At 34.4% G+C, this 13,558-nt stretch overlaps 5 non-coding genes across 5 annotated transcripts; 2 read left to right on the top strand and 3 right to left on the bottom strand.

Moving 5' to 3' along the window:
• The first annotated feature begins 1,314 nt into the window (after nucleotides 1-1,314).
• LOC125499290 (U5 spliceosomal RNA) lies at nucleotides 1,315-1,430 on the top strand. Its single transcript, XR_007276004.1, has one exon. It is a non-coding gene; the product is annotated as a U5 spliceosomal RNA (small nuclear RNA).
• Nucleotides 1,431-3,962: 2,532 nt separating this feature from the next.
• On the top strand, nucleotides 3,963-4,124 carry LOC125499193 (U1 spliceosomal RNA). Its single transcript, XR_007275910.2, has one exon. It is a non-coding gene; the product is annotated as a U1 spliceosomal RNA (small nuclear RNA).
• Nucleotides 4,125-4,427: 303 nt separating this feature from the next.
• LOC125499141 (U6 spliceosomal RNA) lies at nucleotides 4,428-4,530 on the bottom strand. The gene has a single exon (XR_007275860.1). It is a non-coding gene; the product is annotated as a U6 spliceosomal RNA (small nuclear RNA).
• A 439-nt stretch (nucleotides 4,531-4,969) lies between these two features.
• On the bottom strand, nucleotides 4,970-5,167 carry LOC125499278 (U2 spliceosomal RNA). The gene has a single exon (XR_007275993.1). It is a non-coding gene; the product is annotated as a U2 spliceosomal RNA (small nuclear RNA).
• A 745-nt stretch (nucleotides 5,168-5,912) lies between these two features.
• On the bottom strand, nucleotides 5,913-6,015 carry LOC125499135 (U6 spliceosomal RNA). Its single transcript, XR_007275854.1, has one exon. It is a non-coding gene; the product is annotated as a U6 spliceosomal RNA (small nuclear RNA).
• Between the last annotated feature and the right edge of the window lie 7,543 nt (nucleotides 6,016-13,558).

Genomic DNA, 13,558 nt, shown 5'->3' with positions numbered 1-13,558 from the left:
AAGAAGCACAAGCTGCACAACAGCTCATTGAAAAATAGAATAAAAATATGAATGTTATCAAATGGAAGAAACAAAGTAGCATGACATATTTAAGCACTAGCATAATACAAGTGCCATACGAACTTCGAAGCAGCATAAAGAAGGGTGGTGATCTTTGGGATAATACATAGATAAGGAGGTGTCTTACTCTTACATCCATTTGGACAACCTACAAACCCATTTAAATAGATCTAATCTAGCAACTCAAACTCATTCTTGAGAGGGCAAGCCTCATGGCTTGAATGTCAAATTCTCTAAAAGACACGCTTTTGATTTCATCCTGCTTTTCTTAATTTCATACATTAAACAAATTTTAGTATAAAAAATACACTTTCTCAAGAGAAAATGAAAGGCCGGAATGTTGTTGACTCAAGTCAAGCGTGATGGTAGCTCAAAAATATCTAATCCTCATATCTTAACTCCGCAATTCCTACATCGTCATTGAACTCCCTACAACGTCCCACTCTGCCACTCCCATACCAAACAATTAAGTACCTTCATTAGAAGGTTCTTTTATGTTAAATTCATTCTTCAGTTTAAAGACAAGCTTTTGTGCTATGTTTTGTATAGCAGTTAGCTTGTACAAGGAGAATATTTGCCTGAGCTGACGTTTTCAGCATTGCAGATTTGCTGGTTTAGGTTAAACAACATATTATTCTGCTCTTCCGCATTCAGTTACCTCAGCCTTTCACTCAGAATGCCTTTCATGAATGTTTGAAGCTAGAAGATTTAGGATATTCTCCAAGTTCTTGGTTTGCACTGCTTCAGTTATTTTCACACTTTTGCTCAGATTAGAATATCCTCAAACAAAGTATTCCTACTACTTAGAAGTTAGAACACAGCCTGAATGAAAGGAATGAAATGAGATCATCAAGCGAACAAAATTATGTCAGTTCCAAATAAAATGTCAGACACACACCATTCATATGTGAAAGCATATCAGCTACTAGCTGTTATTGGCGTCAAACTTGCGCAATCTCGCCAGCCGCCTGATTGGTACCAGCTTGTAATGGCACCATTTGTAAAAGAGACTGGCACCATTTCTTTCTAGCCGATATGATTTGATTTAAAAATGACATTAGTGGGTAAACTGGATCTTCCAGGACCTGTATTCTATTTGGAGGATTTATTATGATCATAGATAAGCTCAGGCAGGTATAAGTAACCGTACCATTTCTGTGCCGTAGTCCTAAGTAATCCCACATCAATAAGGTATAAAGACCAAGCTAGAACTGCAATGATAAATTCCTGTGCCTTGCATTGGAGTACTCACGCAGCCATGCATTGAGCACAGAGCGAACTATTCTTTCGCCTTTTACTAAAGAATACCGTGTGCTCGCTGCATAAAGTGGCATACGTTTATTTTTGGAGGGAGTTCCTATTAGGAGCTTCCATTAATCTCAGAATAAGATTTTAGTACATTGTTATGATAAGAGTAATGTATTGGTGTTCAATTTAATTTTTAATGTAAAGTATGTGTTCTGTCCAATTTAATGTGCAATGTAAACCATCCCCGAAAACCTCAGGTCACATACTCACATACATGTATCTCTTTCACCCCCTTCACAAACAACTTGGTAGAAGTGGGAAAACACTTATTCCCAACAAAGCACAACATAAGCACCTCGTAAAAACATTAAAGTCCTTTTCTAGTGCTAACTTACACTAGCTACTCCGGTAACATTTTGAAATTGAGGAAAGCCTTCAATTGAGATAGCACTAGAAGAACTCTAACAAGTGAATCCATAAAGTGGGGTAAAGCAATGAGACAATTTTTCAAGTGTCTGAATTGTCTAAATACCCCTTTGTTTATCTTTGGAGGAAGCTCTTTTTATGATCCTTAAAAGGGGCTTCCATCAATATATAAGTTTCTATATGTACGGAAGATTTTGAATTATCTCAAATTCTCTAAACAAGAAGTGTAAACTTAGGCTATGTATGGGTGAGAGGAAAACAAATTTTCAGTAATATGTCAAAAGAAAAATACATCACCAAGGCTATCTAGTACTACTTTCGTATAATGAATCAGCTATTTAGGGGTACGATAGGAATTGCACAATAAATCAGTGAAAAGGCAGGTAAGTTAGAGGGGAAAGAGAATCACGAAGGCTATATAAATAGATGAGAGTGACACTAGAGAAAAATAGTACAATAAACGTTTAATTTGGGATTAGCTTATTGGAAGTTTTTGCTTTTTAGGATCATTGGTAATTTGTTACTGCTCCAAACGTACAACTTACAACTATATCAGTCTCCACTGACCTGATTATATTCTATGATAGATCGTTGATATGTCCCTAATTAGCAAGGACACCTTCATGAAACTCTCACAATTTTTAGTTATGAAGCTCAGACTTGCAGTATTTTGCAAACTAATTCACAACATATAATTTACATATAGCATGAGCGAAAATAGAAATAAGAAAATTAGTCTGGAATTATACAAATAAACGTAGGCAAAAGAATACCTGCTTCAAGGCAGCAGAAAGTATCATGAGATCATGTCGATGAGTGATTTCTTGCATAGTATCATATGATTATTTATCAGTAATGTCTCAACAGTCTTCTCTTCGGCATTTGACTTGATGTGTCAACCCTCTCCTCCCGTTCCTTTAAGCTTTCATTAGATGTATGTCAGATAGCAAGAGGAAAGAAACACCATGGCTCATTAAAAAATAGAAGATAAATATGAATGTATCAAATGGGAGAAACAAGGTAGCATGACAAATTTAAGCACTAGCATAACACAAGTACCATATAAACATTGAATCAGCATAACGAAGGGTGTTGATTTTTAAGATAATACATATATAAGGAGGTGTCTTACTCTTACATCCATTTGGACAACCTATAAACCCATTTAAATAGAGGTAATCTAGCAACTCAAACTCATTCTTAAGAGGGTAAGTCGCATGGCTTGAATAGGCAAATTCTCTAATTGTCACACTCTAAATTTCATCCTGCATTTCTTAATTTCATACAAAAGAAACAATGTTTAGTATAAAAATACATTTTCTCAAGAGATATGCCAGTCTGCAATAGCCTTAGAACACGCAACAAGTTCTCGATCGCAGAAGCCAAAACCTTGAGAGTTTCTAAACTAATAGATTCCCATGATTATCATTTTGACCTACATGATGTACAAGATATGCCAGTCTGCAACTTAGATTGTAATAATACAATCATAACTCTTTTCCTTTACATATATTGATCCTCGTGCACAGTCTTTCTACTAGCGGAATGGTTGCCAGAAGGTAAGGCAAGAGATGAGCTCACTAAATGAAATGATACATCCTTTCTTAAAAACGCAAAGCATTATATCAAACTAATTTACCTTTGAAAAGCTCGGTCTGTGAACATTTGTACAAATCAACAAACTCCACAAAGCTTTAAACTATAAGGACCATGAAGCGGCCCGAAAGCAAAATATAACTAGGAAGATGGAGCAACTGAGTTACATAAACTCTCGCCAAGTTAACAAAATGCACAATCATAACCAAAGAGGCTGTTCCTAATGTACCATGTCTTTATCTGGTTCAGATAAAATGGTGAAATCTTATAGAAGCTACAGAGATATATTAGATGACCATGTTACCTTGATTCAACTCCAAAGGACCTTGTTGACTTCGTTACGTAATTCATATGTTCTTAGAATTTTCCCAAGTGCAGGACCAAAGTGACAATGTGTCCTGGAAAGAGAGCAAGACAGTACGATATGACAAGTTAGGATATGCTTCTGCTCCACAATACGAAAATCTATGACTCTATCACATGGGGAGAACTTTAGATGCAAGCTACTTCATTGGCATCTTTGATACTTATGGTTTGACCTCTACATTCCACATTCCCATCCCACATCAATGACAAACAGTAATGGGAAGAACAACATAGATTTAAATTGAAGGCATGGAACATTGCCAAACTTACTTACCTGGGCGGGGTCAATGGGCCATCAAAAAGGCCCATGGCCTAGGCACGTAGCCTCCATTGCACTTTTGGAGGGATGCCTGCCTAACATCTTCCCAAAGAGGAAGAGTGTACGTCATAATTTGTGTTAGTGGGGGTCTGCGTTCGCGCAACCCCTAATCAATTCTATCTCCAAACTTTGAAATACAATAATATAATCAAAACAGGCATCTATTATATAGTCATGTTATGTTAAAAGCTTCAAGGATAACAATTATTTTGAAAGGCCAATGAAATGGAAGGCGAGAGTTGAGCTTAACGAAATGATACATGCTCTGTTCAAAAACCAAATCAAAAGATTGTCAACTCTTATGCAAGAGTAAAAGCAACAAGTTCAAGTCTGTTTTACAATATGAATAGGCAAGTGTTATCTTTGCGCTTAAGTTAAGATTGATGAGTAAATTCCTGTAGCAATGGTCCAAACAACCCTAGACCGTTTCTCAATTTGTGCATGTCATCCTAGAGCAGGGGCCATGCTAATATTCTTTGTATCGTTCCAATTTTATCGGATGTCTCCGAAGAGACAACTCTATACTGAAGTTTTAACATGTTGCCAAGGTAAACTGCTCCAAATGTACCCAATGCTATGGACAATAGATACAAAAACAACCAATCACTCATAAAACCAAACACTTGTAAAACAACAGAAACAGCCAATTAGAGCAAAAAGCAAGCACTCATAAAACCAACATGTATCAAATATCCACAGCGAAAAAAATTTATCCCACTCTTCATTCATCTCCTTCAGCAACTGAAATTTTTAACAAAACTTCCATACTTTTGGACTTAAAGTGCTGTCATTTGCAGCTGAGAATTATTGTCGACCCTAATATAGCTTTCAAAAAATGCCTAAAAGTTTTGTCGACCCTGATTGTGTCATTGTACAAATTTTGGGCACACTTTGTTCCAAAGTTAAATCATTAGTACTAAGTCCAAGTAACATAATTTTCTAAATTATTCTTTGGTGGGACGCGCCTGTGCCCAAGCAATAGTGCAACGCATGGGCGACACTTGAGGATCCCAGTAGCAAGCTACTGTGGTGGATGCTCCCCCTTAAAAAATAAATTTAATATCATTGTGGGTCGATGACCCACGTATCAGATATTAAACTGATAAGAACAGATACTACACTTGATCTTAGCCAAAAGGCCGAGAAAGGTATGAGTATTCACAATCTAGAAACCTATATTTATCTCTTGACTAGCCATGGGAGCATCATTTCCCAATTGATGTGGGACATGACAAACTGGAACTTTACATTTGGGTGGGGGGTGGTGGGGGGAGGAACTGGAACTTTACATAGAAAAACTCTTAATGTATCAAAACCCAGAATAATAAGCTTCTGAGGATATCAAGCATAGAGGAAGAATCACTTTCAACTAGTTTCAAGTGTTACTTTAAGTTCAACTCTAATGTAAAAAAAATCCAGAATACTATGCTTTTGAGGATATACATCACAAAGGAAGAAACACTTTCAAGTGCTATATATTCAACTTTCAAGGGCAGTCAGTTGGGTACTTGGGTCGTTCACATTTCACAACAACAGAGAGACAAGAGAATTGGTTGAAACACAAGATACTGATATAGTGATATTGATCTTTTGCTATAGCAAAATATGAACATGAACAGGAAATTGAAGTCTGTATTCCTACAGCAAATTTTACCAAAAAAATTTGGACCATTTCTCAATTTGTGTTACTTTAAGTTCACTTTCAACTAGTTTCAAGTGTTATATTTTCAACTTTCAAGGGCAGTCAGTTGGGTACTTGGATCGTTCACATTTCACAACAACAGAGAGACAAGAGAATTAGTTGAAACACAAGATACTGATATTGATCTTTTGCTGTAGCAAAATATGAACATGAACAGGAAATTGAAGTCTGTATTCCTACAGCAAATTTTACCAAAAAAATTTGGACCATTTCTCGATTTGTGCGTGTCATCCTTGCGCAGGGGCCATGCTAATCTTCTCTGTATCGTTCCAATTTTATCAGATGTCTCCGAAGAGACAAACATTATATTGAAGCTAAACGATATAAAGAGCACAATAACTCTATAAAATTTTGATGTGGGATTAGCATATTTGTGGTTTTTGCTTTTTAAAATCATTGGTCATATGTTACTGCTCCAAACGTACAACTTACAAGTTAAAACTATACCCAGTCTCCAGTGACCTGTTAATTTGCAAAAGTTCAAACAATCTCAGGGTCACCAAACATCTCGTTCTATTTCGTTCATTTATATTCTTATTAACAACCGACTAAAAGATACTACCGGAATATTCTATGATAATCCCCTGATATGTCACTGATTAGCAGGGGACACCTTTATGAAACTCTCCCAGTTTTCAGTTATGAAGCTCAGACTTGCAGTATTTTGCAAACTAATTCACAACATATAAGTTAATACAGCATGAGTGAAAATAGAAATAAGAAAATTAGTCGGGAATATTACAAATAAACATAGGCAAAAGAATACCTGCTTCAAGGCAGCAGAAATTATCGTGAGATTACGTTGATGAGTGATTTCTTGCATAGTATCATATGATTATTTATCAGTAATGTCTCCACTCCAGCCAGCAGTCTTCTCTTCGGCATTTGACTTGATGGGTCAATTCTGAACTGTTCCTTTTGTCAGATAGCAAGAGCAAAGAAGCACAACGGCTCATTAGAAAATAGAAGATAAATGTGCTCCTAGGACAATGTTATCAAATGGAAGAAACAAAGTGGCATGACAAATTTAAGCACTTGCATAACACAAATTTATTTGCCATTCGAATTTTGAATCAACATAAAGAAGGGCGGATATCTTTGGGATAATACATAGATAAGGATGTGCCTTACTATTACATCCATTTCGACAGCCTAGAAACCCTTTTAAATAGAGCTAATCTAGCAACACAAACTCATCCTTAAGAGGGTAAGTCTCATGGCTTGAACAGGCAAATTCTCTAAAAGGCACACTTTTAATTTCGTCCTGTATTTATGAATTCCATATATTAAAGAAACAATGGTTAGTATAAAAATACATTTTCTCTAGAGAAAATGAATGGAATGATTTTGATTCAAGTCAAGAGCAATGGAGTTTCAATATCGAATCCTCATACCTCAGCTGCACAAGCCCTACATCGTCACTAACCTCCCTACAACTTCCCAATCCACATACCCAACAATTAACTACCTTCAATAGGAAGTTCTTTTATGTTGAATTTATTCTTTGGTTTAGAGACAAGCATTTGTTCTATGTTTTGTAATAGAAGTTAGATTATACTTTCTTCAGGCAATGTATTAAACACAGAAGGAAAATATTTGCCTGAGCTGATGTTTTCAGCATTGCAGATTTGCTGGTTCAGGTTAAACAACATATTCTTCTGCTCTTCCGAATTCAGTTACCTCAGCCTTTCACTCAGAAAGCCTTTCATGAACATTTGAAGGTAGAAGATTTAGGATATTCTCCAAGTTCCTGGTTTGCACTGCTTTAGTTATCTCACACTTTTGCTCAGATTAGAATATCCTCAGAAAAAGTGTTCCTACTACTTAGAAGTTAGAACACAGCCTGAATGAAAGGAATGAACTGAGGTCATCAAGTGAACAAAATTATGTCAAGTTCCAAATAAAATGTCAGACACACACCATTCATATGTGAAAGCATATCAGCTACTAGCTATTATTGGCGTCAAACAGGCGCAGTCTCAACTCTCAACAGGCGTGTGATTGGTACCAGATTGTATGTAAAATGGTAGCATTTGCAAAAGAGATCGGCACCATTTGGATATATAATGGTGTTGTTATATGTATGTTTGGCACTCAAACCTAGTCTAATGAAACACATGTTGATACCATTGTATCACTTTCTAGTTCCAACTAAACAACACTTCTAAGATTAAAATTAATACAAATTTTAGAAAAAAAAGGTACCATTTTTGCAATAGAGCCACAAATTGGTACGGTACCACACCTGTTTGACGCCAACACTTTCTCTCTTAGCCAAAGATTTCCTATTTCCTAATAAGCAAAATACAACTAGCTCAAGTCAAACAAAATGTCACATGGACTCCTTTTAAATTAATAGTAGATAAACATATATGTAGATTTTTTATTCATATATAGTTCGTTTCCTTGTATATCTTTCGGTATAAGAGTTTTGTTTTGTTTCATATTGTAGTCTGTCAAGTTGCCTATAGATATTGCAATACAAGTATACAACTGAGCCCAAATCAAGGACTCTTTCACAATCTAAAATGGTAAGATCGTGTAACACTTTCTTTTAACCCCTTAAGCTTCAGACAAGGGGATACATACCTTGCATTTATGATGTTACTTGAAAGCAATGACTCATTCTTAGAACGTCCTTTGTTTAAACGAAAAGTAACGTTTTCCCCGACAACGAAAAGAGGATGCCTAGAAAAAAGTTGCCAACACAACTTCGATCACTAATATCTTTCATAATCTATTAGTGATATAGAACATTGATAATTTATAAATATACATCAAATTAATACATTGCCTTACATGCTAAAATTTGTTGGGAAATTCTATATGGTAGCCTCCTATTTTGAGTTTTTCTATTTGGTGGCAGGCGAAAAAAAGATTTATATAAAGTAGCACCATACTTTAAACAATTATACATAGTGACTCTAATCCACTTAAAACCTGACCAATCCATAATTTTAAGTAAATTTACTAACTTGTCCTCTCATTAATTATCATAAAACAAAACAAAGCTCCTCCCCCATCAATCAAAAACCACGTTTTCCCTCTCATAAACAAAACTCTCTCTATCCTCCACACTTCTCTATATCATAATTTAGGAGATGCATATACTGAAAAATGTCCACAGTCACACATTACAATAGTTTCATAGATTCCACCACATACACATAAAAATGATAGTTTCATAGGTTCTGAACAAAAATTACGAAATAACGCAGAGGTCAGAACCTCCAGATTATCCTATTTTGTTTTCGGTTTTTTAGTGCTTCAAAAAATAAAAACATAAACAAAAAAACAAGAAAAAAAAAGTAGTTACCAAGTTCTTGTAGTCAGTTTTCAATAAACATGATACGAATAAGCATGTGCTAATTTTTTCTCTAGCAACCAATACCAATCTCAGTATCGCACCTTTTCTCATTAATCAATCACATATTTATAGTAAATATTAAAAAACCTTACTAAAGACTAACTGCTAAAATATATCCAACTAGACTCCTAGTTGTATAATAGATAAACTATATCTCCTAATTCTATCTTATTAACTTTAATACTAACTTCAAGTTCATTATACAACACAAATCATATGACTTTCGACTGACAGTAATGCCGAACAGGCTTTAGACAAATCGATTATCGACTTGCATTACAATTTCGATACAAAAAAATCTATCACATATTCATATATCAACACTCTAATCCGACGTTAACGGCTCAACCCTATACTTCCAACCACACAAAAACCCTAGAATTATCTCCATTTCAATGAAACATAGCATCATATCTAACCTTAATCCCTTAACCATATTAACAAAACATTAGTCATCCACAAATGAAAAGATATAATCTATAAGTAAATAACAACAACAAATAAAGTTCCTTCAATTACTCTAATCCAAAAAATATGTTCCCTTTAGCCAATTAATATGAGAAAATTATCATTGAACAAATAAAGAAACATACTGTGTAAATATGAATCTAATTAAAAATTAGATAGTTGTAGAACTTCGACATTATTGAAGGTTACTAACTTACTATAAAATAGTCATGGATGAGATTAATTATGAAGTTGTAGAGAAAATTCCAATATGTTGTAACAAATACAATATTCCAAATTCGACACTATATTCGTCTTATCCTCGAAAATCTAGAAACTGGAGGTTAAAAAAAGGAAAACAAAAATTAAGACAATAACAACACAAAAGTCGGAGAAAAGCATATAATTTACCTTAAATAAAATATCGTTGTTAGTTGAAAAATATGGCTTGTAGAAGATGAACAAAGTGAGGGAGGTAGAACCGTAAAAATTACTGACATCTCACATCATCAAATTAAAATGAAATCACCTATGTAAAATCAGGACATGTTCTCCCTAGTTTATTTTCAGTTTAATTCAGTTCAGTTCAGTTCAATTCAGCTCTGGATAATATTTTTACTCTCACGTATCACTATTTATTTCAGTTTAATTCAGTTCAGTCAATCCAATTCAATTCAGTTCAGTTCAGTTCAGTTCAGTTCAACTGTTTTATGTCGAAGAAAACATACCCTTACTTCTTCTTAGAAATGTCTAAATACTTTTTCAGATAGTAGTAAAGGATGATATGGTAAGAATTGATGGGGTATTTTTTAATTCAGAGGAGAAAGTAACTTTTTTATATAGATTGGTATAGAGTGCGACCCAAATGGATAATGTAAGAAAACTAATACTTCATTTGTAACAAAATTATTGCAACAATTTGGATGCACACAGACTCGTGTTGAGATCCTCTAGAGTTTCAAAATAACTCTATACGGTAGAGTTCGTTAAATATCAGTCGTTGATTAAGAAATCAAAGGCTTGTATTTTCTTTCCCAAAAATCCCCCCTATTTTCCCCCGAATATCCTGCCCGTATCTTTTCCTTTCCCACTAATCATGAGCCCTTGATTTTATAATACTATAATTTTTTTTGCACGCGATGCGTGCTTGAATTTTTTTTCGAAACAGAAACTCGATTTTTTTGGCATAAGATTCAAAATTTGAACATTAGACATACGAAGTATAATTGTTTTTAGTTGCAAAATTTGATTGGTTTAGGCTCCGTTTGGTAGGGCGTAAAATATTTTCAGTGTAAAATGATTTTCATGGAAAACCATTTACAATGGAAAACACAATTCCAAAATTCCGTTGTTTGGTTCGATGTAAAAAAAATGATGAAATGAAAGGGTAAGTAAGGAGGTAGTGGGAGGAGTGTACAAGAGAGAGAAGGAAAATAGTTTTCCCTTCATTTTGAAAGGAAAATGGTTTTCCATCCTTGGGAGAGTAATACCCCAAGGGAAAATGGTTTTACACTCTTTTGCCAACCAAACAATGTAAAACTGAAAATAGAGGAAAACAGTTTTCCGGGAAAACGTTTTACGCCCTACCAAACGGAGCCTTAGTTTCTGTCACTTAAGTCTCTCACCATTCTTTTTTATTTTTTTTTTATTTTTATACTTTTCAAAGTTAAATTCTATGAACAAAATAGACATTTTATTGAATTTATTTATGATTTATAATATTATAATTTTTTAGTTGATTTTTGAATTAAGTATAGTACTTCATAAATTGTAAAGAAAGTGGACACTTTGATTTCAAGTCAATTTTTTCATAGGTTGTAATTTGTGAGTGATTGTTATAATTATATTTTCGGTATTTTTGTTTGAAGTCACCTTTAATTTGTAAGTAAATTTGAAATTTAGAATGGGAAGGGGGTAACATAGTCTCTTCATTCGGGGAAACCATAGCCCCCCCCTTCCCTTATATAATAGAGATATGTGTTAGTTGTACTTTAAATTCTTGAATGATATTTTACATAAACCTTTTTACCTTGATAATTAATCGCTATTATATAATAGAAAAAGATACATCCAAATATATGTAAAAGTTTTATTATAAAAAAGTAATAATTTTTTTCCTTGTCTAACTTCTAAATTCTGATTTCACTATAAATACACCTCTATTTTTTATCATGGCCCACCATTAATTGTGAATGGTTCTTGAGAATAGTGATTTGTAAGTAAATTTTTGTAAATGTTTTTGTATGTATTCACTTTCTAGGTTATTAGTTTTAGTTTGTATGTTAATTTTAAGTTTTAATAAAGTAACCTGATTATTTGAGTGATTTGCGTGATTTTTATAACGTGATTTTTTCAATTGTAGGAGTGATTTGTAAAGTTTATTCTTTTAAGTGATTTGTGAGTGAGTGTTGTAAAGTAATTTGCGGTAGTTTTCTTTTGTCGATTTTGATTTTAACATTCCTTTTGTAATTTTGAAAGGGAAGGGGGGCAAAATAGGCATTTCAAAAGAGGACACCATTGCTCCCCCCTTCCCTTATATAATAGAGATATGGTCAGGATTTAACTCTACTTTGTAGAGTTTTCATAAAACTCTACAGGATCCGGACCCCACAGACTCTTAGTCAAAATTTGATAATTGTAGTTAGAGGGATGACTTCGTGAAAAGGAAAGAGAAAAAAGAGAATCATTGGATGTATTGTCCATGTAGGATTAGGGGAATGATAAACTGATAATGATAAATTTTGATATTTTTTTTTAGTAATGATATTGTTGTAAATATGTTGAAAATTATTTACTAAATAAAGTAAGTTATAAATTGTTGTATTTTTTGTGTTACATCCAAATATGACAAATGTTGCATTTTTTTTTGTTACAGAGGAAGTAATTCATTTGTTTCTTATTATTATTATCTTCAATAACGAAAAATGGTGTCCCAACTATCATTCACTAAGCAACAATGTGCTCATGATAAATCGGAGTTTCGCTCACAAGTGGGTACTTGTCATGCTATTAGTTCTCCTCTTAGAGGAGCCTGGGAAGGATGGGATCCTCCTCCTCACTCACTATTCAAGTTAAACTTTGATTTTCGGTTCGTGGTCTAGATGCATCTGGTGGTGTCATTATCCGTAATCATGAAGGTCAACTTCTTTACGGGCAAAGCCTTCGATCTTGTCCGCACTTCTGCTCTCAACGCCAAAGCCATTGTACCGCAATAAGGTATCAAGATCTCTTTGCGAACGGGTATTTATAATCATCATTGAAGGAGATAACCTCTTGGTCATTAACACTATCAATAATCTTTGTTCTAATCCATGGAATATTGCTAATATTCTTACTGATTGTAAGCTCATACTAACTCAATTTGCCTCTTGCCAAGCTAGACATGTGTTTAGGGGAGTAAATCGCACTGTTGATTGAATAACCAATGTAGGGCACCAAGTAACGTCTAATTTTGATATTTCTCTTTATAATAACTATTCTCTTACTTCCATTCTTGTATCCGACACGTTAAGTATTTCCTTCGCGAGAATTAGATATGGACACGGGCCGGTTCGTAGGCCAGACCGTTTTAGCTGACATGGATTTGAACCAGCCCAGTTAGCTGACCACTTTGGTCTAGTTCAAGTTCAGGGTTGTATTTTCAAACATGAATCGGTCCAGTCTCGTTTCAACAGATCGGTCTGGGACGGTTAAGGTTTGGTCCACCAATCCAATTATTTTTTTTCGTAAATGGAAAAACATTTTGATTTTTAAATTTTAATTGCATATGCACTAATATTTACAATAAATAATTTTCGACACCTTCCATATACGCTAGTGTTATTGATAACTAGGCCGATGATGAAAAACTTTTATGTATATTTAGAACTGGTTTAACGGGTCAATTAAGGGTTGAGCACGATTTGTGATCCACTTCAAGGCTGAGTGCTGTTCACGGTCTGGTTCAAGGCTTAGGTTGGGCCGATTTCTTCTCCCATCAATTGGCCCACAAGAACCTTTATGCTTGTGCGGTTTCGAGCCGGTTCTA

The sequence above is a fragment of the Beta vulgaris genome, chromosome 6 (genome assembly GCF_026745355.1).
Source record: "Beta vulgaris subsp. vulgaris cultivar EL10 chromosome 6, EL10.2, whole genome shotgun sequence".
In the NCBI taxonomy this organism is placed as follows: Eukaryota; Viridiplantae; Streptophyta; class Magnoliopsida; order Caryophyllales; family Amaranthaceae; genus Beta; species Beta vulgaris.
The sequence above is the reverse complement of the archived record's forward strand: the minus strand, read 5'-3'. Positions and strand labels throughout refer to the sequence as shown.